The following is a 27,201-nucleotide window of genomic DNA, read 5'->3' as shown; positions in this document are numbered from 1 at the left end:
CCATTCATGGAATCATTAAATAACATCTCTAAATTCATTTACATAGCATGTGAGATACATCTAGGTCACTAAACCTATTATGGCCGAAAGTCATGAGTAGGGACATGATCTCTAGACAACATACAACATAAGAATCTCATGATATCTTCACATACTAGCATAAGAAAGATCATAAGCATGTTAACCTAAATTTTAAGCCCTCCTAGGTTTCTAATTCTTTCATGGCCGAAACCTTCATGAAGAGCAATCAAGTTCTAAGCAACATGTAAACATGTAAACCCTAAACTCATATCATATCATATTTCATAAGGAACAACTTGAGCATGTTTAGTTTGGGTTCTAAGTTCCCTAAGCTTTTAACCTTATCATGGCCGAACCCTAGCATGCCTCATTCTAGGTTACAAGTAGCATGAAAGTGTTGAACCTTAAGCCAATATCCTACACATTTCATGAGGAACATCATAAGCACATTTGGTTCAAGTTCCAAACTTCCTAAACCCATTAACTCAAGGTGGCCGAAACACATCAAACATGGAACTAGGTTTCTAGTGGCATAAGAGCATGGAAACCATAACTACATTTCATAGCATTTATCACAAGAAACATCATGAGCATATCTAAGTTGGATTCTAAATTTCTCTAGGCCTTTAGACTATTAGTGGCCGAAACATGTGAGCATGGAAACTAAGTTTCTAGTGGCATAAGAACATGGAAACCACAACTACATTTCATAGCATTTATTGCAAGAAACATTATAAGCCTATCTAAGTTGGGTTCTAAGTTTTCCTAGGCCTTCAAACCAATGTGGCCGAAACATGTGAGCATGGATTTGTTTTTCATGTGGCCTAAAAGCATGGAAACCCTACACAATTTTCATGGCATCATTACAAGAAACATCATGAGTAAACTTAGTTTAAAATCTAAGCATCCTACTTTAAAACTTAGTGTGGCCGAGAGTTACATGTAACCAATTTTCTATGTAACAAGCAACCATAAGAATCTCAAATTAGTTTCATATCATTTCATCAAGAAGGTCATGAGCCTCCTAGACTTGGTTTAAACTTTCCTAGGCCTCAAATATCCTCATAACCGAATCTTCATAAGCATGAAATAGAATTCAAACCAACATACAATCATGGCATAACATTTTAGCTTCATATCTTGTCTTAGGAAAAATCTTAGCATGCTTAGTTTTAGGTTTAAAACTCTCCTAGGCCTTTAGTTCTTCCATGGCCGAATATTCATTAGCATGGAGATGGAGTTTCAAACAACATACAAGTAAGAGAAAAAGTTAACAACACCATTATCATAGGGTACATAACACAAGAACAAGGAAACATGTTTAGTTGAGTCTTAAGCTTACCTAGACCTCTTGTTCATACTTGGCCGAGAGTCTAAGGTTCATGGAACTAAGTTTTCATTATTCATTCTAGCATGGAAACCTAAGCTTAACCTCTTACATAAGATACATGTCACAAGAAAATAATAAGCATATCTAGTTTAAAATTTCTTAGACTCTTCCTCTTATATTGGCCGAAATTTCATAAAGCAAACCCTAGGTTTTTAAGCGTTCTATCTTCATGGGAAAAACCATATAAGCCATTGTACCACAGGTGAGAGGAAGCTTACATAGTGTTCACTTGTTAATCCTTAAAGAAAAGGGTACCCTTGGTGAAGAGGAGGAAGGGAGCTTCTTCTTCTAGCACTCCTTTTGATTTCACTTGCTTGGAAAGGGTACACCTTGAAGGCTCCTTCTTGTAATTTAGTTTTCTTTAGAGAGAAAACCTAAACTTGGATTTTGGAGGTGAGGGAGGAGAGCTCTAGTTTCGGCAATAGTGAGGAAGGAGGAAGAAAATGAAATCCTTTTCTTTCTTTCCTTTTTATGCTAAGTGGGTGGAAGATACAAAGATGAACTTTGCTTCTCTTTCTCCTTAATTCATGTATATACTTTTCTAATGGGAATATGTCCTCATTCCCCTCCCTTAATCCTTCTCATCATTGCTCTCTTAAACCCCACGAAAATAGAGAAGAAAAAAAAAAAGAAAGACAACTTGTCTTTTGCTTACTTCTTTTCTTAACCAAGAGGTAAACAAGAGGGAGAAAGCCACTTGATTTCCTCTTGTTCCCTCACTTAATTATATCCTCACTTTTAACTACAATTCCCTCATTTTCCATTCATATGTTATTCATTATCCTAGTGGTTATCATACATAATTTTATTTCTATCCTTTGTGAGAGGTTCAAGGTTCAAACCTTCACCTCTTCTTTTTATTTCTCTTATTTCTTTTTCTTTTGATTCTTCTTACTTTTATGCTCTAAAGCAAATAACACCCATATACTTAGCTTATAATTTTGTGGGTGTTACATGTATGGAGGAGTGTTAAGCAGAAATGCATTTCAGACTCAACCATGGAAGCTGAGTATGTGACAGCCTCTAAGGCAGCCAAAGAAGTTGTATGGCTTAGGAACTTCCTAATAGACTAAGATGTAATTCCTGGTTTGCCCAAAATTATCACAATTTATTGTGATAATAGTGATGCAGTAGCAAACTCAAAGGAACCACGAGCCCATAAGGCAAGTAAACACATAGAGAGTAAGTACCACATGATACGAGACATCGTAAAGCCAGGAGAAGTTGTTGTCTCCAAGATTGCATCAACAGATAACCTGGTAGATCCTTTCACTAAGGCCCTTCCAGCGAAAGCTTTTGATCGGCATGTTGAAGGAATGAGAATCAGATGTATGACAGCGTTTATGACAACATAGTCTTTTAGTATAAGTGGGAAACTGTTAGAGTGTATACTAAAAGCCTAGCTTTTTGTAAATATTTATTTTGAAATAAAGAATCACATTGGTCAAATGTCTACATTTATATGCTAAGTGTAGTTGTTCAATTAATTTATATTGTAGATAACATGGTGTGTGATGTCACACACAGAAGATCATGTTATCGGTTCCTTATAAATTATAAATAGTAGCTCACGATTAAGATGGATAGGAACATACCATTGAAATAGTCGTAGTGTAATTTGGTATTAGTTTATCTTGACTATAAAGTTACACTAGTACACTCTGAGTGTATTGAGCAGGACCATTTAAGGTAGTTTCTTTTATACTGACTGCATAAAAGAACAAGACCTTTGTTATTATGGAAGTGTGCACTCTTAATCCTGATATAATAATAAGCGTATATATTTAGTATTTATTTCTTTAATTTATCAGTAGATGAGATTTAGTTCGATAAATCAATAGGCCTGATAAGTTGGGAAATAATATTATTTATAGTGTGTGTTATTGATTATAGAAGGAAACTGTGTCCTAGGAATCTAGGTTGATGATGCCCCTAAGAGAAGCTCATAAGGATTGTCATGTAAACTCTGCAGGTGGACTTAGTCTGACATGACGATAAGGTTGAGTGATACTACTCCTGGAGCTAGATATTAATTAAGTGAGTTGTCAGTAACTCATTTAATTAGTGGACATTCGACATCTTAAACATAGGGAGATTAACACACTCATGATAAAAAGGAGCCCATATAGTAATATGGGATTGGTGCGGTAGTTCAATAATAACTCTTTAGTGATATGAGTTATTATTGATGAACTTGAGTTGGGTGTTCGGGGCGAACACGGGAAGCTCAAGTTCATCGGGAAACCAAAACCAATTCCTCCTCTCGGTCTCTGTCGTAGCCTCTTATTTATAAAGTCTTATACCCACCTAAACCCAACTTCCTACCCACCTTAAGGTGGTCGGCCAAGCCTAGCTTGGAGCCCAAGCTAGGGCCGACCAAACCAAGGAGAGATGGGTTCAAGTAGGTGGCCGACCTAGCTTGAAGCCCAAGAAAGTGGCCGACCACAATAAAAATAAAAGGTATTTTAATTTTAAATTTTTTTCCTTATGTGGAAGCCATGATTTAAAAGAGAGTTTTAAAATTAAAATTTTCCTTTTATAGTTTCTACAAAGGATTAAGAGAAAGGTTTGATATCTTTCCTTATTTGTAGTTAAAACGAAGATTTTAATTTTGGAGAAAACTTTCCTTTTGAAATTATCCACATGTTTTAATAGAAATATTTTAATTTATAAAAATTTCCTTTTATAACCAACCATGAAGGGAATTTTAAAAGAGAAATTTTTATTTTAAAAATTTTCAGAAACAAATTAGGAAGTTTTAATTTTGTGTTTAAAACTTTCCTTGTTTAGAGGAATTATAGGGGCCGGCCATAGAAACAATAAAAGGAAATTTTAATTAAATTTTCCTTTCATTGGCAAGGAAAATAAGGAAGTTTTAATTAAAACTTTCCTTATTTACGAAAACCAAGGAATATAAAAGAAAGGGTAGAGGTGCCTCACCTCACAACACATCTAGAAAGGGTAGAGGTTTTAATTGATTTTAGATGTATATATGCCATATAAACCAATGCTAGGGATGCATTGTGGGTTAGTATGAGCAAATACATCAAGAGGAAGCCAAAACTAGGACTTTAGGTCAAGGTTCAATTGAACTTTTTAGCTAGTTTTGTATTTTGTATTAATCTTGGGATTTGTGATAAATATATTATATATATATTTTCCCAAGTATACACTGATAAAATAGACCTCTCCACAAAATTTGAGAATTTTTGGAGGTTTGTGGAATTTCTGGTGCATTTTTGAAGTTGGTCAAATAAGACTGATTTTTTTAGAAATAGCGTATCAGTCAACTGCTACAGTTAGTAGTCGACTGGTAACAGTGTTTTTGAGCACAGAATGTCTCTATAAGCTCATTTCAATAAGGGCAGTCGACTGGTACTTCTTGCAGTCGACTGATACCAGTCTGAAAGTGTTTTCAGCACTGGATTTTGACCGAGTCAGCTCGTATAGATGTATAGGATCCATGGGGTATAAATACATGAATTTAGGGTCAGTTGGATGATAATTTTCAACAATTGGGATATTGTTTGAAAGCTTTTTGGATGTTAGGCAAAGGGGGAGAAGGTTTAGTTGGGAAAACCTTAGTGCCTTTGCATAGGGGGAGCCTTGGGATAGGTTCTTAAAAATCCCTGTAGAAAAATTCCTAGCTCAATGGGGAGCATAGGTGTATAGGGAGCCTTGGGATAGGTTCCAATGCATGTTTACATTTTTATTTCAGTGTTGTAAGTCCAAGTATGTAGCCTTGGCATCCTAAGTCCATTCGGTAGTGTAAGTTCAAGTGTGTAGCCTTGACAATGTAAGTCCATTCGGTAGTGTAAGTCCAAGTGTGTAGCCTTGGCAACGTAAGTACATTTATTTTAGTATGTTTATTTTCTATTATGTTTCCCTAACTTAAACGTATTGCCAAACATCAAAAAGAGGGAGATTGTTGGAGCAATCCCAATGGTCCGTGGGACCATGTGTTTTGGCGTTTGGGCAAAGGGTTTAAGTTAGGTTCACCTTTTTTATTTGATATGTGTATGTGAGTGTGTAGGTATGCAGGATACACATGTGACTCAGGTTGATGGCTTCGGGTCCGGTGAAGGATGGAGCATCCGAGGGACCGTGGACAAGGCAACGAGGACAAGGGCCAAGGGAAGCGACTTCGAGGCATACGCGAAGGATGACATTGGGGACGAGCCGCGGGCTTGTATGCATCCGAGGGACGAGAGCCAAAGGAAGTAGGCTTGAAGGCAAGAGGTCAAGGCTGCAAAGAAGCGTCAAGTGAGTCATAAGGGTGAGGGTACGAGTACACGAGAGATTGTACTCGGAGTAAAATCTTAGTTTTAGGGTTTTACTATAGCATTACTGTAGCAATACTATAGTGTAACTGTAGCAGTTGACTGCATATTTTAGCAGTCGACTGGTTCAGTCGATTGGCAGCGAACAGAATGTTTCTGTTTGCTCGGTCAGTGTGGAGCAGTCGACTGCTAGTTTTAGCAGTCAACTGATATTGAGCCGTTGGGATGTAACGGTCGAATTTCCACAGAGGGCAGTCGACTGCATGTTTTAGCAGTCGACTGGTAGGCGGGGTTTTCAAACCGCGGCCTATATAACCAAGGCTTGAAAGCTTGGTTATCCCTGACGAAATTAGTGGTGGTAAACCCTAATTAGTAGTTTACTGTTCTCAAGTGTTTGTGAGTGTTGTGGTGAGGTTTCTCCACCCACAAGGAGCTACTTGAGATAACCAGAGTTTGCCGGGGGCTAATCCCCGACGGATCGAGATCGTCCACCTCAAGGACACGCCGTGGAGTAGGAGCCCTAATATCCGAACCACGTTAAACAACGTGTTAGCGGTTTGCTTGTTTCTTTCCTTTAGTATTTAGCTTGTTTGTTTTTGTATTATTCCGCTGCGCAAGCTAACAATAGTGTAGGAAGCTATCGATTTGGGGGTGCCGTCTATTCAACCCCCCTTCAAGCTGACCACCGATCCCTTACACTCTCTTCTTTCTCTCTTCTCCTTTTGTTGAGGCCAGCAACACTTGGGGGTCTTACTTCATCTTGGTGGCCGGTTGCTTGTGGAGAAGAAGAAGAGAAAGAAAGCTTCCCTTGAAGAAGAGTTGGTGGCCGATACTTGCAAGGAGAAGAAGGAGGCTTGGGTGGATTCTCATCTCGGTAGATCGTTGCCCACACGACGTCCGAGATAAGAATAGGAATACGACAGAAGATCGTGAGTTCTATAAGCTACAAAAGGTATAACTAGTTATTAGATTCCGCATCATAACTAGTTTATTCTTTTGTTTAGATCTTGAAATACCAAACACAAGAGACTAACGATTCTAGGTTTCATATTTATGATTCGATTTTGTGTTTCTTTTGTTTTTTGATCTTGTGATTTGATTGTTCTTAATGGTTAAACCTAGGGTTACTATAAGAAGATTAAATATTGAATTTCGTTGAAAGACTTTGTCTAGGAAGTGGTGGATGATCTCATACCCAAGAAGGCCTAGTGCCTCGCCATGTTTAACCTGGAAGCCGAGCTCTGAAATAAATATTTAATCAAATTTGTAATATAGGTGGATTTGGATTAATAATGTTAAGTATTGTTTACGATCCAAGTCTAAACCTCTAAGAACAGATAAGTTGAATTTGAAATTAATAATGTTAAGTTCTGTTTGCGGTTCCAAATTTAATTTCTAAAGAACACAATAAGTTGTTAGGAAATGTTCAGGATTTGTACAAAATTTTTGTACAGAAAAATCGGTACGATATTCCGAATAACAACCAACAATAGCAACAATAATAGCAATAACACCATCATATTATATTAACGACAATATCAATATCACATTCACATCACAAATAAATATAGATAAGATGGAATAAACAAATTATAATTTTTAATCCAATATTTAAAGTGTAAATTAGTTAGAATGAAACAAATATAAATAGTTAGCAAACGAAACAACAAAACAAAACCAATTAAGTAGGGGTTTAGATTGGGCAAGGGAGACTGCTAGGAGATTTTATGGTCAAGAATGATAAAGCAACTAGAATAGTAGGGAGAGATAGGCATGGATGCATTAATTCACACTTAATTTAATGCCTTCAATCCAACCGTGAATAATATGTCTCTCATTCCTCTATAATAGTCATCGTCGACTTCATGAAGGTCTTCTTGGACTCCATGACAGCCATCATAGACCTCATATATGTATCTTTGTATCTCATTTGACATTGGATTTAGAAATATGGAGGTCCATACTATTCTACATAATAATGCTTGGTGCTATCTTTCCTTATTAGACTATTCTATAAAACACGAAGAAATGTTCAACTAAATGACCGATAGAATTAAATTCATACATAGAATGTAGTAAAACACTTATAACATTAGGGAGGTCACTATTTAAGAGCTAAAAAAAAATTGAAGTGATGATGTTAAAGATGAGATATTTAAATTAATGGGGAATAAAGTTCATATGGCTCGAGGCACAAAATCAAAGATCCAATTAATAAAAGAGTCCTTGAAGAGACTGGGTTGCTACAAGGAATTACCAATAATAGATTTGCATAGTGTGCCCAAGTTTCTAGCAATAAGTTGCATTGGACTTAGTAACACTATTAACTTACATGACATGCTGTGACTTTTAATTTTGTAAGTTTGAATTTGTCACGTCTTAGGTAGTCCTTGTCAGAAGAAATTTCGACAATATTTTTCTTGTACCGATGACAATCTGAAATATTACTACAAACCCTCTGGGCTATACTAATCTCGGCCAACACAGCCGGAGAAATAACAATAAAAATACTAAACAAACCACGCAGTTTATATCAAAACAACCTCCAACTGTCACCACAATACAAAAGAAAGCAAAAACAACATCTAAACTTACCTCTTCTGTCGATCGGCAGGCGCGTAGCAAAACATAACAAATACAAATCCACCAAGCAAATAAAAATTCAACTAGTACAATACTTAAAGACAAACCACATAAAATTCAGAGTGCAAAACTAATACAAGTATGAAACATGGCTCTAAGTAAATAACTAGAAATCAAAAGACCAAGTCGAAAGTTCTTACGGCAAGGGGACTAGCAATTGGAACCTCCTGACGACATCAACCTGAAATAAAATATAAAGCAACGAAGTGAGTTCAACAACTCAGCGGATATCGGATAGACATGCATAATAAGGTATAACTAACAGTAATACTCAAGCGAGTTTTCTGAACAATAAAAGGAAATGCAAACAGGAAAGTGTTAGAGTATATATTAAAAGCCTAGCTTTTTGTAAATATTTATTTTGAAATAAAGAATTACATTGGTCAAATGTCTACATTTATACTAAGTATAGTTGTTCAATTAATTTATATTGTAAATAACATGGTGTGTGGTGTGACACATAGAAGATAATGTTATCAGTTCTTTATAAATTATAAACAGTTGCTCAAGACTAAGATGAATAGGAACTGTTGGCGCAGCTGGGGCCGGCAAGAGAGGGGTGAATTGCCTACCTAAATAAAAGTACACCCTCCTCGATTCTTTCAACTTCAAAATATGCAATAGTAATAAAAGTAAACTAACATAAACAAAAAGAAAGATTCAGCTATTTACTTGGTTACAATCAAGAAGGTTGTTAATCCAAGGCAGTAGAAAAAGCTTTGAAGAATCTCTTTCTCTAAAGGCGGAGAAGCCTTTTACATACTAGAAGCTCAAAACTATTGCAAGAAAGGAATACAAAGTTGTTTGCTTAATTGAATGATTAGATCTGGACCAAGGTTATATTTATAGCCTTGGTCGGGGCGCCCTGAAGGATTCCAGGCGCCCTAGGGGGATAAAATTTTATCCCCCAACTAATAGATTACGGTTTGACCACGATCAAGATAAGAAGGCATCCCGGGCGCCCAGAATGGTTCTGGGCGCCCGGACTGTGAAGTCAACCAGGTTGACTTTTTGTCCAGGCCTTCTGCTCCATTTCAGCTCGGCTTGGTCCGGGTCTCTTCTGCTCCGATTCCGTTTGCTTGGGTGATCTTCGCTATCTAGAATAGGGCTCACCCGAACCCAACTTCCGGTCTTCTCCTCGAGCAGCCTTCCTTCTCGGTTTCTCGTCCCTTGAATGCCGTGTTCGTTCTTCTTGTCCACCGGTGTACTCTTCCGCGGTCACCTCGTCTCTCAGACACACTGAGCTCGTCAGCTCTCTCTCCGTGCCATCCTTCTCGCTAGCCGCGTCTTCCGCTCGACATCCTGCGCTCCTGCACACTTAGACACATTGATCAAATAACAAGTAGGACCTAACCTAAGTTGGTTGATCACATGAAAACAACCACGGGGTCCAACAGGAACAAACCATTGGAATAGTCATAGTGTAATTTGGTATTAGTTTATCTTGACTATAAAATTACACTAGTACACTCAGAGTATATTGAGCTGGATCATTTAAGGTAAGTACTTTTATACTGACTAAATAAAAGAACAAGACCTTTGTTATTATGGAAGTGTATGCTCTTAATCATGATATAATAACAAACACATATACTTAATATTCATTTCTTTAATTTATCAAAGGGTGCGATTTAGTTTGATAAATCAATAGACCTGATAAGTTGGGAAATGATATTATTTATTTGGTGTGTTGTTGATTATAGAATGAAACAGTGTCATAGTAATTTAGGTTGATAATGCCCCCAAGAGGAGCTCATAAGAATTGTCATATAAACCCTGCAGGTGGACTTAGTCCGACATGATGATAAGGTTGAGTGGTACTACTCTTGGACTAAGATATTAATTAAAGTGAGTTGTCAGTAACTCATTTAATTAGTGGACATTCGACATCTTAAACACAGGGAGATTAGCACACTCATGATAAGAAGGAGTCTAAAATGTAATTTGGGATTGGTGCGATAGTTCAATAATAATTCTTTAGTGATATGAATTATTATTGATGAAATTAAGTTGGGTGTTCGGGGCGAACACGGGAAGCTTAATTTCATCGGGAGACCAAAATCAATTCCTCCTCTCGGTCCTTATCGTAGCCTCTTATTTATAGAGAATTATATCCATCAAATACCCACTTCTTACCCACCCTTAGGTGGTCGGCCAAGTAAGCTTGGAGCCCAAGCTTGGGCCGGCCAAGCCAAAGGCTTGAGCCAAGTAAGGTGGCCGACCATAGCTTGGAGCCCAAGCTTGGTGTGGCCTGCCATATAAAATAAAAGGATTTTATTTTTTAAAATCTTTTCTTATGAGGAAGTCATGGTTTTAAAAGAGAGTTTAAAATTTAAATCTTTCCTTTTATAGTTTTCTACAAAAGATTAAGAGAAATGTTTGATATCTTTCCTTATTTGTAGTTAAAAGGAAGATTTTATTTTTTGGGAAAATTTTCTTTTTATGTAACCATCTTCATGATTTTAAAAGAGAGTTTTAAAATTAAATCTTTCCTTTTATAGTTTCTACAAAAGATTGAGAGAAAAAATTTGATATCTTTTCTTATTTGTAGATTGAAAGGAAGATTTTAATTTTGAGAAAACTTTTCTTTTTGTAATCATCCACATGTTTTAATAGAGAGATTTTAATTTATAAAAGTTTCCTTTTATAACCAACCATGAAGGGAATTTTTAAAGAGAAATTTTATTTTTAAAATTTTCGGAAACAAATAAGGAAGTTTTAATTTTGTGTTTAAAACTTGCCTTATTTGGAGCACTTGTAGGGGCCGGCCATAAGAAGGGTTAAAAGGAATTTTTAATTAAATTTTCCTTATTAACCAATGGCAAGGAAAATAAGGGAATTTTAATAATAATTAAATTTCCTTATTTGCCAAGACCAAGGAATATAAAAGAGAGGGTAGAGGTGCCTCACCTCACAATACATCTTCTATTATTTCTCTCTTCTCCTCCTTGGTGTGGCCGACCCTATACTCCTCCTTTTCTCTTCTTCTTTAGTGGCCGGTGCATCCCTCTCTGGGAGTTCTTGTGGTGGCCGGTTCTTGCTAGGAGAAGAAGGAGAGAAATGAGGCTTTTGTTCTAGCATCCCTTGGAGCTTGAAGGTTGGTGGTCGAAACTTGCAAGAAGGAAGGTGTCTTGGTGGTTCTCATCTCGGTAGATCGTTGTCCACACAACGTCCGAGATAAGAAGAGGAATACGATAGAAGCTCAAGAGGTTGTTGCTTACAAAGAAAGGTATAACTAGTAATTTTATTCCGCATCATACTAGTTTTCTTTGTATGGATTTTGAAATACCAAACACAAGAGGCTAGTGATTCTAGATTTTTGAATTTGTGATTCAAAGTTGTGTTTCTTTTGTTTTTTTATCTTGTGATTTGATTGTTCTTTTTGGTTAAACTTAGGGTTACTATAAGGAAATTAAATATTGAATTTCGTTGAGAGGCTTTGTCGAGGCAGTGGTGGATGTTCCCATACCCAAGAAGGCCAAGTGCCTCGCCATGTATGACCTGAGAGCCGATCTCTGAAATAAATATTTAATTGAATTTGTAACATGAGTGGATTTGGATCTATAATGTTAAGTATCATTTGCGATCCAAGTCTAAACCTCTAAGAACAGATAAGTTAAATTTAGAATCAATAATGTTAAGTTCTGTTTGCGATTTCGAATTTAATTTCTAAAGAACACAATAGGTTGTTAGGAAAGGTTCAAGACTTGTACAAAATTTTTGTATAAGAGAATTGGTATGATATTCTAATAGCAACCAATATAAAGGAAATGCAAACTGGAAAGGGCTGAAGAAAAATGTACTCACCAGGACCTCCTATATGAATATAAAGGATCCTCAGACCAGATACTAAAATGTCACCTGTATGCATGTCAAACATATGCAACCCAAACAAATGCAGCATCCAAAATGCAGCAATCACAAACAATAAATGCAATATATGTATATGATGCAAAAATGACATGTGTCACCCCTAACGCCAGTCAACCATCTCACACGTGATGGTAAGACCGAGTGGGTAGGACTATGACAACTGTGCACTCTGTCATCACTGCTCCTGAGTGATTGAGTTGACAAGATGCTGTCGGAGTACACCTATCCTCCTACCCCAAACAGAGTGGGGGAGCTCATTGCTCTCATCTCCCTATATCATAGTCAAGGGGAGGGATCTCTGCCCACTACACGCTGCACTCATCGCTAATCATGAGCGGACCAGCGGAGCCCTGACAGAGCAAACTGCACACACCCTGCCTGATGTACCACTGCCCCATGAGTGGTTGTGTATGCAGATTATGTAACTGACGATGCGCTCAACAATAATGGAGTCGACAATCGCCAGCATGCAATCATGCAAGATGGTGCATGATACTAAACATGTAGATACTGACAATATACACCTCCATATCAAATGCACTAAAAGAAAATAAATCATACGATGATCTAAGTATCAAAAACCTAAGTACACAAATCAGATATGACGAACAACAAGACTACTACACAGTAGGTAATGTAAGTCACTATTTCTATGAACAGGGATACACATGGAGGCAATCAAAGAAAATATAAGTAGGAATGCATAACAGATAAGTATATAGGCAGACAACATGAACTAGATAGTGGCATATCAAAGCAGATGCAAACATAATCATTACCACTAGAAATAAATTATTATGTATATCTAAAATGACTATATCAAGAGATAAGTAAGAAGCATCTGCCTCAATAGAAGATCGTGAACAGAAATCCTACATCAAGACGTCCGTCTCGAATCAACGTCATGTGATCACATAATGTATTTAGCTAATTACATATACAGCAAATAGCCAAACAAAATCCCTAAACCTATTAAACCAAGAAACCCCTATTCATCATTTAATCTCGGTTAGCTTGTAAAAAATCGGATCTAACTCGAATCCTAGATTAATCCATGAATAAATGTTTAACTCCTTTAATCACATGGGTTGATCAATATAGAGTTAGCTCAATCACATAAATCAACCTAACTTACCCAAAATTGACCTATCATTTAACCATGTAATCAAACTCATACTTAATTCAACAGTCTTACCTCAAAAGTGTCGGCTGTTGGCTCTTGGCAAATACCAAATCTCGACAACCACGACTAATGAAAAGTGACACCGAAGGCTCAAGCCACAGCAGCAACCTCCGATCTCAAATCTGGCCGTCGAAAACCCTAGGTCAGCGCTGGCGAAGAGAGCTCAACCGAAGAAGGACTAGGGCTAGGGCACGAGATATACCTGTAAAATACAGCACCCAAATATTAATTAAATAATAAGGTTATTTGAGAAATAATCTTATTGGAATTTTAAGAAATTTTTAGCAATTTTCGGAAAATTAATTGGAGCTCATATGATGTAGGTTAAGGGGATCAATTATTGGGCTACGGAAAAATCTGTTTAAGCTATCCTTTTTTAACGAGGAAATGTTTAAAAATTTTATTTCTTTTCTTTTTTTTTATTTCCTCACCTGGGTGCCCTAAAAACTACGCCGACACCCCTCTATTCCTCTTCATCCTTCCTGATGTCGCTCTCCCCTCTCTCGGACCCAATCGCGCCGATCGCCGGCCGCTAGGCATCGACGTCAACGACCACAAAGGAACATACATCTCTCCCCATTGCCTCCATTGCTCGTGCTACCGTTGTCCCGATGCCTCATCAAGCGTCGGCGCCAGGATTCATTATAGCCGTGGATGCCACTTCTTCCCTTTTCCCTAGCGTCGACCGCCCGATCCACTACCACCTTTGGCCACGACAAGAGTTAGCCAGCAAGTGCCGAGCTTCCTCGCGCATTTCTGGCCAAGACCCCTTCAGCCGAATCCCTCTCCCTCTTCCATCGAGGCACATTCCTCTTCGCTGAATTTGGCATTGCTGCTATCAGACCCCCTTCTTGGTCCATAGGAGGCATGGTGAGCATCTCGGTTTCCCATTTTCTTCCCAACCAATCGCTAGCTTTCCTCCTCCGGTCACCTGATCTTTTCTTCTAGCAGACTACTATTGATCCGTTCTGATGCTGGCATCTTTCATGCATGAGCAGGGGGGATCTATGCCTTGTCCAATTTTGGTGAGGATGACAACGGAACATTGTCATCTTTGTGGATTCAATGAGAGCTCCAACTCCTTACAATTGCACTTGAGGTCTTTGAGAGTAGCTATGAATCTGAGTGGGAAGCTCCATTTCCTTCATAATGGCTTTGGATCTCTTCATTGAAGGTTGTAGATCAGTTTTGGGGTAAGTTATGGAGGCAATTCTTATATGAATTGGATTCGATTTTGGTTGTGGAATGAGTATGATTTATGTAATTGGGATTGATTGAATAGCATGATTTTATGTTTGTCGTTAGGATCATTGGATTGATTATTGGAGTGTTTGATTATTGATTAAGGATTATTAGGAGGTTGTTGGATTTTCAGATGTGATTAGGTGATGATTTAGTTAAATATGATCTAATTAATGCATGGGATTTGTTATCAGCCATAGTGGTAAATAATTGATCATGTGGATGAGTTTTGCATGTTTGATTCATAATCCAATTTGATTATGGTAGAACTATGGATATCTATTCCAATATGGTTGTGATGGTTTATGGATTAAGATTAATAAATTCTTATTGAGATGAATTAAGTATAGTTGATTCATGTTGGATTAGATTTAATCATTGGATTTATTAGAGATGATCATATGGCTAATCTCAAGTTGATTAACGAAAGGGGAAAATTGAGGTTAATCATTAACTTGGGATTAATGAATGATTGTTCGATTAGCGGTTTTCCTAATTAAGTTGGGGATTTTATATAGTTATTTGATTCATATGAAATTAGCTAAATAACATATATGTGATCGCAGAACTCGGGTTCGGGACAAGCATCTCCACATGAGGTCACTTGACACGATCTACGTATAAAGGCGGATACTTCTCACTTTGACTCTTTAGTTCTTTGAACTTAGTGCATGAGCTATCTTTGGTTAGAAACTGCTTTTACCTTGACTCCACTCTTATTTTTCCTGCGTTTGATACTTCCACTCGATCTTTGAGATATTCATTTTCATATCTATACAGTCTCTCATGTTGGTGCGGAAAGCATCCGACGATTGAACCTTAGTTTTGATAATGGCAAAGAGATTCAAAGTTAAGTTTAATTATTATCTAATGTGTTTGATTGAGCATTTCAGGAAAGTCCTAGCTGCGGTTAGGCAAGTGGAAAACCCTAGGGGGTGGTAACCCTAGGTCACAGGGGGTGGTAACCCTATGCGGGAAGTCTTGACGGGTTGAAGCTTCGGGCAAAAATCCTAGGGGGCGGTAACCCTAGGTTGAAATCTTGGTGTCGTGAACCGGGTGGAAATCTGGACGGGTCATGGACCGGACATCCAGCATGAAGACCAGAAGCAACGGACGCTGAGCAAAAGTCCAGTCGATCTGGAGGATCAAATTGGCAAAGGTAAACTCTCATGAGTGGAGTAGGTGAGGACGCGTTCCCCGGAAGAGGGAACAGTAGGCGTCGGTTCGACCTACGATTTCCGGTAGGAAATCCGAAGTCAGAACCAGACAGTCCGATGACTGTCAAACTTTATATTTATGATATTATATGTGCTAACTTTTGTATTGCAGGATATGCTTTTGTTTTGGGTCTAACATGTCTTGCAAGTACAAAAGAACAAGGTTGAGCCTCGGATAAACAGTGTCCGAGACGCCTCCATGGAGCATAAAGGTGCCTCAGGTGCAAAGCAGAAGCTGGCTACATAGCAGGCTTGGAGGCGCCTCAGATGGAGCTAGAGGCGCCTCGGACCATATCTTGGAGGCGCCTTGGAGTGGCTTGGAGGCACCTTTAAGTGGATGAGTTGCGACCGGATCAGTGCTGATCCACGCGGCTGACTCGGTGGGTTGGAGGTGCTTCGGATGGGCTTTAAGGCACCTTCAGCAGTGTATAAAAGGACATCTCTACCAGCAACTCAATATATCTTCTTCTAAGCAATCTTTCTGCATCCAGCTGCTAACGAGACAGTCCGACAAAGCTACAACTCGACGCCGACGACCCGGAGCCTCAGATTTAGTATTTTAGTTGTCGGTATAAAATTTATTTACAACTTTTTCTGTACTTATCTTGTAATAACTTTATGAAATATAGTTGTTGCCCACTGGAAGCGATCAACTATCGTTGGCCTTAGAGTAGGAGTCACCACAGGCTCCGAACCAAGTAACCAACTTGTGTTAGCGTGTGTTTGTGTTTAATTTCCGCTGCGTTTTACTCGATACATTTTAATCGAACGAAATAGCCATGAGCGTTATTCACCTCCCTCTAGCGCTTCTCGATCCAACAATTGGTATCAAAGCGGGGTTGCTCTGAATTGGTACAACTACCATTCGAGCATTTTTTTCGTCGCTTTTTCATTCTTATAGGGTAAAAATAAAATCTTACGCCTTTCATTTTTTCCTTTCAAAATTAATTTCGAAAAATTCATTGCCATCTTTTCACCATTGGTCCATATTAGCAAAATATCACAATTTCAAAATTTTGAAATAATATTTTTTTATATATTTTTTAATATTTTATTATTATTTTTTTCCCAAAATTAGTTACTTGTTATCTTTATCCCTCTCTCGCACTACTAATCCAGGATCAAGTCTTGGGACCAGTTGTTTTTTTCTTTTTTTTTTTGCAGGCTTTTCAAATGGCCCTCCAAGAAGGCTTTAGCATAGTCCACCCGCTACTCTTCTCCGGCGAGGACTTTGCCTATTGGAAAAATCGGATGGAATACCACCTCAAGACGCAAGTCGAAATGTGGATCATTATCCAGACCGATCTCGAGCTTCCATGCGACGACACCGGAGAACTCGTCTCATGCATCAACTGGGATGCTAGCATAAAGAAGAAGGTGGAAGCTGATGCCAAAGCAACCTGCATGCTACAATGCGGCCTTTCAAAAGAAGAACTTAACAGAGTTGGACCATTCTCAAGTGCAAAAGAGTTGTGGAACAAACTAATCGAGCTGCACGAGGGCACCTCCGATACTAAAGTAAGTAAGCGCGACTTAATTTTCAATAAATTATACAATATTAAAATGCAGGAAGGTGAGATGGCCAGCCAGCTCCATGCACGCATCCAGGACCTACTCAACGGGCTTCATGCGATCGACCAAAAGGTGGAGAACAGGGATGTCATAAGGTATGCCTTAAATGCCTTTCCAAGGAATACCTTGTGAGCATCCATGGTAGATGCTTACAAGGTTTCCAAGGATCTTTCTTCTATTAAATTAGATGAAATGTTTTCTGAATTCGAGTTACATGAGCAGATTAATGCACGCTCGGTCGAAAAGGGTATAGCTTTTGTTGTAGGTACTAGCAGAACGCGCGAACCGACATCAAGGTGCAAAACCAAACCAAAGTCCAAAGACGAATCAGACATAGAGGACGAAGACGAAGTTACTTTCGAACTGATAAAGTTCGTACGGAAGATATGCAAATTGAAAAAGGTGACTCAAACGAACACAAAGGACAATACTAGAGTCACCTGCTACGGCTGTAACCAGAAGGGGCACTACAAGCCAGATTGTCCAAATAAGAAGAAAAGAAGGAAGGTGTTGAAGGTGACTTGGTTCGAGTCATCAGATGAATCCGAGACTGATAAAGAAGAACCGACGAGCTTCCTCGCATTACCAGTGCAAGCGAACATTGTCGAAACCGATTCAGAAACTAAGAGCGAGTCAGAAACTAAGTCCAAGCGAAGCCACGGATCCGCATCCGTTTCCGAAGGACCGAACCCCACTGTAAGTGCCCTACTCGCCGAAACTCATTTGGATGAATTGCAAGAATTAGTACCTTGTTAAAAAAGTTGGCTAAATCTAACGTTCGGGTCAAGTCACTCCAAAAGGAGGTAGCCGCCCTTAAGGAAGCGACTGACTTGAGTTCTTTAACTGAGCCAGTTGAAATTGGAAACTCAACTCAAGTCGAACAACTTGAAGAAGAAAATTCTAATTCGAAAACTCAAATTAAAGAACTCAAGGTCACGTTGGAACGGTTCACCATGGGTTCCAAGAATTTGGATCTGATTCTTGGAAAACAGCGAGCCGTTTACAACAAGTCCGGACTTGGATTCAAAACCAAAAGTAAATATAAATCATATCTATCCTTAGTTAATAGAAATAATAGAAATATAATTCAAGCATGGGTCCCCAGGTCAAACTTGGTTAATCAAGTTGGACTTGGACAATATTGGGTCACCAAGGATCAGATCCATTACCTTGATAGACCATATCGAGGTTATGATCCAGGGGGAGCCAATAGAAAGACCATCTTTACTAATAGATAGAACTAATTGATGCTTGTTTATTTTTTTTTTATACATGTTTAGATTTAGGATAGTTTAAGGACGTAGGCGTAATTTACACTTGTCTAGTTAAATCTAGGAGTTTCAAAAAGAAAATTAAATATAATTTTCTTGAGCGGTTCTGTTTAGGAAGTGGTGGATGATCCCATACCCAAGAAGGCCAAGTGCCTCGCCACGACCTAGGAACCAATCTTTGAAATACATATTTAATTGACTAATTGGAAAACCTAAGTTTAACTCAAATGTAAATTAATCCTTAGAACTAACCTAAATTAAAGATAACCATCTCACAAAATTACTTAAGATTACCTGATTGATAACGAAGAATCGGGTGAGATGGATCTAGGTTAACTTTATTCTAAAAATAATCAAATACATTCAATTTAAAATAAATTAATTCAATCAAATTCAAATCAACTTAATTAACTCTATAATCAGATGTATTAATTATTCAAAAATCATTTTAAAAATTATTTAAAAATTATTTTAAATTGTTTAAAAATTATTTTAAAAATTATCATTTTAAAAATTATCTAAAATTATTTGAAAAATTATTTAAAAATTATTTTAAAATTATTTGAAAAATTATTTAAAACCATTTTAAAATTATTTGAAAAATTATTTAAAAATCATTTTAAAATTATTTGAAAAATTATTTAAAAAACCTTTAAAAATTATTTGAAAAATATTTTAAAATTCTTTAAAAATTATTTGAAGAATCTTTTAAAATCCTTTAACTTTTAAAATTCTTTAAAAAATTATTTGAAAAATCTTTTAAAATCCTTTAAAAAATTATTTGAAAAATAGTTTAAAATCCTTTAAAAAAAATTATTTGAAAAATCTTTTAAAAATCCTTTAAAAGTTATTTAAAAATCATTTTAAAAATAATTTTAAAAATGTTTAAAAACTTTGAAAATTATTTGAAAATACTTTGAAAATTATTTCAAAATCATTTGAAAATTATTTGAAAATACTTTGAAAATTATTTTGTAAATTATTTCAAAATTATTTGAAAATTATTTTTGAAAATTATTTGAAAATACTTTGAAAATAATTACAAAATCATTTGAAAAATTATTTAAAAAATAATTTCAAAAATCATTTGAAAAATCTTAGATAAATCTTAGATGAAATTATTTCTCAAACATAGATTTTAAAAGAAAAAAGTTATGTTTCCAAACTTCTGGCAATTTTTTTTACTTAGCTAAATGTTTACAAGAAAATTAATTCTAAAAAGCTAAGCATTTATTTCTATACTCAATTTTTCTCTTATTTATTTTGATATATGGCAAAGGGGGAGAGTATAAGGAAATTCAAAGAAAATTAAAGAAATTTCAAAATAACAAGAAATTTTTTGTTAAGGGGGGAGCTTTTAACAAGGGGGAACTTTGTATGTGTTGGGTTCGTCGGGCCGCGAAAACCGCTTTTTCGCGTCGCGGAAACCCCGAGTCACCCAAAGCCATGGATCTCGTGCAAAGATTCGTAAACAAAACTTTTCGAAAAACCTTTTCTTGTACGAGTTTGTTAAAAACTTTAGATCTACACTAAAGTTAAGATCATTACCCTTGATGCGCGCCCCACGCGAATCCCGCTCGTCCAAATGGTGCCGGATCTCAAGACCGTCAAGCGTACGGTCCTCTAGAAGTATCCACACGGACACACTAGATGGAGGTGACCAAAAACCAAGGTGTGCTAGCACCTATGTGGTTCGGCCAAGGAAGGAGGAGAGGGAGAGAGCAAGAAGAACTCTAGGAGGAAAAAGAAGGAATGAATGATGGAATCAATTTTCAAAATGAAAATTCTTCTCCACATTCAAGTGGCCGGCCACCTTCTAGGAGGTGTAACCCCCACATTAATTCCAATTAATGTGGAGACCATTAAGAGTTGTAACCCCCATGAGGTGGCACTCTAGGATGATGTGGATCAGCACTATTGGTCCACATCTTGCCACCTCACTAAATGACATGGCAACAAGTGTAACCTCCTCATTTAATGTGGGTCAGCCACATTAAATGCTATGGAGGCTTGTAACCTCAATGAGGTGGTACACATTGATGATGTGGAGCAATTCTATTGGTCCACATCTTGCCAACTCACTAGTGATGTGGCAAAAAGTCAAGTCAAACATGACTTTTTCTCTTCCTCTCAAATCAAGTCAAACTTGATCAAATCTCTCTCATGGTTGATCTAATCCAACTATATGATTCAAGCCAACTTAATATAATGAATCTAATTCATTAAATTAAGTTGATTTAATGAGTCATAATCTAAATTAGACTCATTGAATACATGAATCAACTTGAGTCCAACTCAATTAGCCCAATTTGGATTACTCTTAATCCAATATGATTCATCAAATGAATCTAATCCTCTTAGTTCATCATATGAACCAAATCTCCATCTAATTGTCCTTAGTGTGTGACCCTATAGGTTCTTGTAATGTTGGCAATGCCCTAAACCCATTTAGGAGCATAAGTAATGAGCGGTATCTAGCAACACATCATTACTACCCAAGTTACAAGAATGTCGAGATCCGACATCACCTTGTGACTACTAATTGTAACTCCTCACAATATATGTGACATTGTCCTTCTATCCTAGACATCTAGATTGATCAATATGAGGCATAGACCGTGTCATCCTCTAATCAATCTAAATCTTGAACTCCAAGTAGACTCACTCGATCAAATGAGCTCAACATCTCATGTTGACTCATTTGGGCATGGCCATGTACTTAGTGGTCTCACTCTATCAAGAATACCGATGTCGCTCCCGTCATATGGGAGGGATAGATCCCATCTACATCACTCACATCCCTCTACATAATTTGTTATATACCCAGTAATCGCCTTTATAGTCCACCCAGTTACGGGTGACGTTTGACGAAACCAAAGTACATAACTCCTTATGTAGGGATCCATGGTGACTTCAGGTCTAAGGACTAATAGTCATACTAATAGCCACATGAGAAAGTATATGACACTCATATAACGATCCATGATACTTTCTCATGGCGGGTCATTCAGTATACATTTTCCAATATATACCCATGTGTCAGCTTGATATCTCTATATCCATGACTTGTGAGATCAAGTCATCGAGCTGACCTACATGCTAGTCTTATTGCATTAACATTGTCCCTGAATGTTAATACTCGACTAGGAATGATTTAGATTAGTGTTCCCTATATCATCTCACTATCGATTCAACTAATCGATTGATATAGATATGAACCTTCTACTCAAGGACGCTATTATACTTAGTCTATTTGGCACTAATACAAATAAGTATAATAACCAAACAAATGCCTTTATTAATATACAAGAATATGATACAATGAGTCCATACAATCATCAAATGATTGGCTCTAGGGCTCTAACTAACAGTATGTGCTTATGTTTTATTTATGCTTGTGCTCATTTATGTTTATCTTTATTGCATTTTTTACTTAACTTTGAATTTCGGTTGCTATAATCAAAAAGGGGGAGATTGTTGGTGCGGAAAACATCCGATGATTGAACCTTAGTTTTGATAATGACAAAAGGATTCAAAGTTAAGTTTAATTGTTATCTAATGTGTATGATTGAGTGTTTCAGGAAAGTCCTAACTGCGGTTAGGCAAGTGGAAAACCCTAGGAGGTGGTAACCCTAGGTCATAGGAGGTGGTAACCCTATGCGGGAAGTCTTGACGGGTCGAAGCTTCGGGCAAAAATCTTAGGGGGTAGTAACCCTAGGTTGAAATCCTTGTGTCGCGAACCGGATGGAAGTATGGATGGGTCGTGGACTGGACGTCCAGCGTGAAGACCGGAAGCATCGGACGTTGAGCAAAAGTCCAGTCAATCTAGAGGATCGAACTGGCAAAGGTCAACTCTCTTGAGTGGAGTAGGTGAGGGCACGTTCCCCGGAAGAGGGAACAGTAGGCGTCGGTTCGACCTAAGGTTTCCGGGAGGAAATCCGAAGTCAGAACCGGACAATCCGATGACTGTTAAACTTTATATTTATGATATTATATGTGCTAACTTTTGTATTGCAGGATATGCTTGTGTTTTGGGTCTAACATGTCTTGTAGGTACAAAAGAACAAGGTTGAGCCTCGGATGAACAATGTCCGAGGCGCTTCCATGGAGCTTGGAGGTGCCTCGGGTGCAAAGAAGAAGCTGGCTGTGCAGCAGGCTTGGAGACACCTCGGATGGAGCTGGAGGCGCCTCGGACCAGAGCTTGGAGGCGCCTTGGAGTGGCTTGGAGGCGCCTTCAAGTGGATGAGGTGTGACTAGATCAGTGCTAATCCACGCGGCTGACTCGGCGGGTTGGAGGCGCCTCGGATGGGCTTTAAGGCGCCTTCAGCAGTGTATAAAAGGACATCTTGACCAGAAACTCAATATATCTTCTTCCAAGCAATCTTTTTGCATCCAGCTGCTAACGAGACAGTCCGACAAAGCTACAACTCGATGCCGACGACCCGAAGTCTCAGATTTAGTATTTTAGTTGTCGGTATAAAATTTATTTACAACTTTTTCTGTACTTAGCTTGTAATAACTTTACGAAATATAGTTGTTGCCCACTGAAAGCGATCAACGATCACGGGCCTTGGAGTAGGAGTCGCCACAGGCTCCGAACCAAGTAACCAACTTGTGTTAGCGTGTGTTTGTGTTTAATTTTCGCCGCGTTTTACTCGATACGTTTTAATCGAACGAAATAACCACGAGCGCTATTCACCCCCATCTAGCGCTTCTCGATCCAACATCTCATTATTATCCATGATACATAGCAGATACTAGATACCATGTTTACATATTTTGATTGTTGTTTATTTATGTTCCGTATTGAGCATACTGGCTTCATGTAGCATACCTAATTTCTACTTATATTTGTATGATGATTGTTGCATCTTGTGCATCTTATGATTGATGTCAATGATAAATTCTCCCTTGTCCTCGAGAGAGTCGTTGACTAGGGCCGCACACTCGACCACTTGAGAGAGTGGTAGATGGAGCAGATGTTGCTTGTCCTATCCTGCTTCCACTCGCTCACTCATAGGTAGTGATAGCTGGAGTTGCGAGCAGCAGGGACCCCCATCGTAGATGTAGCTAGTTAGCTACTATGCAACTGTCCCCTCGATCACTCGAGAGAGTGATAGCTGGAGTAGTGTACAGTCTGTCACTGACTCGCCCTTTCGACCATACAGGGGTCATGGTGCAGAGAGGTGGGAGGGAGTAACCATCCGTGCATAGGCTGTTATTATACTTGCTTTGGCTGCTGTTGTTTACATATATTGTTATTACTTACTTATGCTGCCATCGTTTATTGTTGTTATTCACTTATGCTGATATGCTTACTTATGTTGAGATATACACTCGTTGTAGGTGTTTAGACACTGGTTTATTTATTGGTAAAATGGATACATCTCACATATTTACCCTTGTAGTTATAGGCAGTACTGTAGCAGGTTTATGTCACCCCTGACCTTCTATTGTTAGCCTAGGATATGACTTCAGGTATGAACATTTATTTTGACATCATGGTAGTATCGCAATCTTTCCTTATGAGACTATATTCCTTTTGGCATTTGCTATTTATTTATTTTATTCATGCACTATCTATCTATTACCTGCTGAGTCCCTATACTCACCACCTCACAAACTAGTTTTCTTTCGCCAGGTAATAGGTAGATTATTGAGAAGTTGCTTGGAGGTTCCTGGCTGCCAGTCCCACGTCACATCTGAGATCGTTTTTTTATGTTATTTTGTATTATGCTTTCGATACGTTGTGTTTGGTCTTGATATTATGTGATGTTATTTGGTTTATGATTTTGAGCCTTGTGGTCAGATTGTTATTATATTTTGTATTATGGTACAAGTCATGCCGGCATGCAGTAAGTTATTATCTGGAATGGTTTGTGTTTGTACCAGCCGTGTAGGCTGAGTATTTATTGTTTTGTCTTCCGCTGTATTTAATTCCAACCGTGTGGGTTGTTATTAACTGCATGATTTTCATTTTGTCCAGCCAGGTAGGCTGAGAATATTAACTGCATGGTTGTTTCATTTTGTCCAGCCGGGTAAGTTGAGTATATTAACTGCGCGGTTGTTTTATGTTTATTACTTGTGGATGTATGTATATATGCTTCATATTGTCACTGGTACAGGGGAGATGTTGTCGAAATTTTGTGGGTAGAGACTCCTCTAGGGCGTGACAATACCTCAGGCGTTGGGCGACGATCTAGGGCAGAGACGCAATGCTGGTGCTGATCCTTCCGACGACAGTTGCACTCGGCGACGGTCGCACTCGGCGACGACGAAGACGACAGAGGAAGAGGATCGACATCGATTTGGGGAAGAGGAAAGGTTCGGGAATAGGTAGCGGCGGCGCGAGATGAAGAGAGGAAGGGTTCGGCGGTGCGGCTCGGGAGAGAAGAGGAGGTGGTGGCTCGGGGAAGAGGAGAAAGCATTGACGCTATGGCAGAGGAGGAGGCAGAGACGGCGTCGCAAGAGGGAGGGGAGGAGACGGTGTAGGCTTAGGGTTCGACATCAAGAGGTTAGGGCGCAGGTGAGGGAAAAAATAAAAAATAGAAAATAAAATAGAAATATTTAAAGAAATTAAACATTTCCTCGTTTAAATGGGGTAGCTTAATAGACTTTTCCTTGGTTCAATAATTGATCTTCTTAACCTACGTCATACGAGCTTCTAAAAATTCCCAGAAAATTTTTAAAAATTTTTAAAAATTTCTAAAAATTCTATTAAGGTTATTCGCCTATTAAATCTTTATTTAGGGTACCGTATTTTACCGAATTTGAGTAAATATGTTCACGGATTGACTCATTTATGACTCACGAATAAATATAGTCAGGTTAGTCATAAATAGTTCAAATATACAAATATTTAATTAACAATTAAGTAGTAAAATAAATAAATTATAAATATATAATTAATTTAGGATATATATTTTAACTCGTTTATCAAATGGATTGAGTTCGAGTTGAGATTAAATAAGTTACAAGTTAATTAGCAAAATACAATTAGATGATCAGCTAACCCAAATTAATTATCACTTTTTATTGGATAGATAAATTAATCACTTTTTAAGTAAAAAAAGGGCATCATTTCCTTGTCTCATCACAATTAATTTAATAAGTACAACATCTAATTTCATTTCGTAAACAAAAGGATCCATGTGTTTTATAGAATCGAATGGGGAACGTCAATCAACTTAATCTATTTTCCTTTACATACGTTCTCTTGGTGTTAAATGATTTTGAGAGGTTAGCACTTCTCTATAAAGTGCGATAGTATAGTATAGTATAGTAGTTTTGGAGGGATGTAACTCTTGGTGGTAAGAAGATGAAAGGGTGTCTCTTCTCCTTTACCTTCCAACCTTTTATATTCCTCCATTAATGGAGGTAGAGGAAGATGAAGAGTCATCTTCCTCTATATAATAGGCGTCCAAGGCAATTGGTGAAGATGGAAAAAAAATGAGATGAACACAAGAGAGAAAGGAAGAGAAGACTTGCTATATGTGAGTTTTTGGGCAAAGTCAAAGAGAATGAGTTCGTCCCATATGAAATGTCTTTGTGCAAGTTTCGTTCATATGCACAAGATTGAAAGAGGCATGAAAAACATTCAAGATTGGTTTGTCCAATCTCACTAAAGGGATTTGGTTTGTGAACCATGAAGAACTTTCTGATTCTGTGATCGTTCTTCCATCAGCAAGTCTTATCGGCGCCGATTGCAGATCTGCGCGAGATCGTTGTAAGTGTTTACAGTTTTCGTGTTTGTTGTTTTTCATGCTTAGAACTATCATCAATGGTATCAGAGTGATGCCTAAGCATGAATCACTTCTCTTCGTCAAAATGAAAATCTCTCTGCCGCCGTCGCTAGGCAAGATCGCGACTAGGTTACGATCTACCGTAGTTGTTGAGCCCCGAGAAGTTGTTGGCTATCAGCTTCTGTAGCCGAAGAGTGCCGGCGACCACATCGGGAGGCTGACAATCGAAGGTAACGACAATCACGTTCGTCGCGGCTGAAGAAGACAGTGTCGCAATCATGACAGAGAAGAGAAGAAGCTATGCAATCAATTAAACTAACAAAGCAAAATGGATTTGTGTAATTGATTGGAGTAATCGATTCAAATAGTTTTTTTTAATTGATTGAGATAATCTATTAAACGAAGATGAACAATATTAATTAATTTTCATCTGTAAATAATGTTTGAAAACGATTGTTTTAATCGATTAAGATTTCATGCATGAATAGTATATTATGCTAATCATGCGTGAACTGATTGCTTACTATTTAATCAATTGTAATTGATTAATTAAAGTTTGATTAATTGAAAATTGAACTATACCAGCTTAATCCCAGATCTGGTTCAAATCATTAGTTTTTTTAACCAGACCAGTTTAATTCAATAATACATAGCTCAAATCATTCGTTGGTTTAACTAGTTTGGTTTATTATTGAATTAATTGCGATGATTTTGATTACATAAGTTGGTTTAACCAAAATGATTAGATTTGTTTTAATGGGTCAAAC

General features: G+C 37.7%; 1 long non-coding RNA gene across 2 annotated transcripts; it reads left to right on the top strand.

Moving 5' to 3' along the window:
- The first annotated feature begins 13,847 nt into the window (after window positions 1–13,847).
- LOC122000075 lies at window positions 13,848–24,536 on the top strand. 2 transcript variants are annotated; one of them, XR_006116924.1, is made up of 3 exons: window positions 13,848–14,260; window positions 14,389–14,583; window positions 24,334–24,536. It is a non-coding gene; the product is annotated as an uncharacterized LOC122000075 (long non-coding RNA). The 2 variants fall into 2 exon arrangements; XR_006116925.1 differs by lacking the exon at window positions 24,334–24,536 and adding an exon at window positions 15,199–15,338.
- Window positions 24,537–27,201: the final 2,665 nt, after the last annotated feature.

Source organism: Zingiber officinale, chromosome 7A, assembly GCF_018446385.1.
Source record: "Zingiber officinale cultivar Zhangliang chromosome 7A, Zo_v1.1, whole genome shotgun sequence".
Classification (NCBI taxonomy): Eukaryota; Viridiplantae; Streptophyta; class Magnoliopsida; order Zingiberales; family Zingiberaceae; genus Zingiber; species Zingiber officinale.
This window is presented reverse-complemented; position numbering and strand designations above follow the sequence as displayed.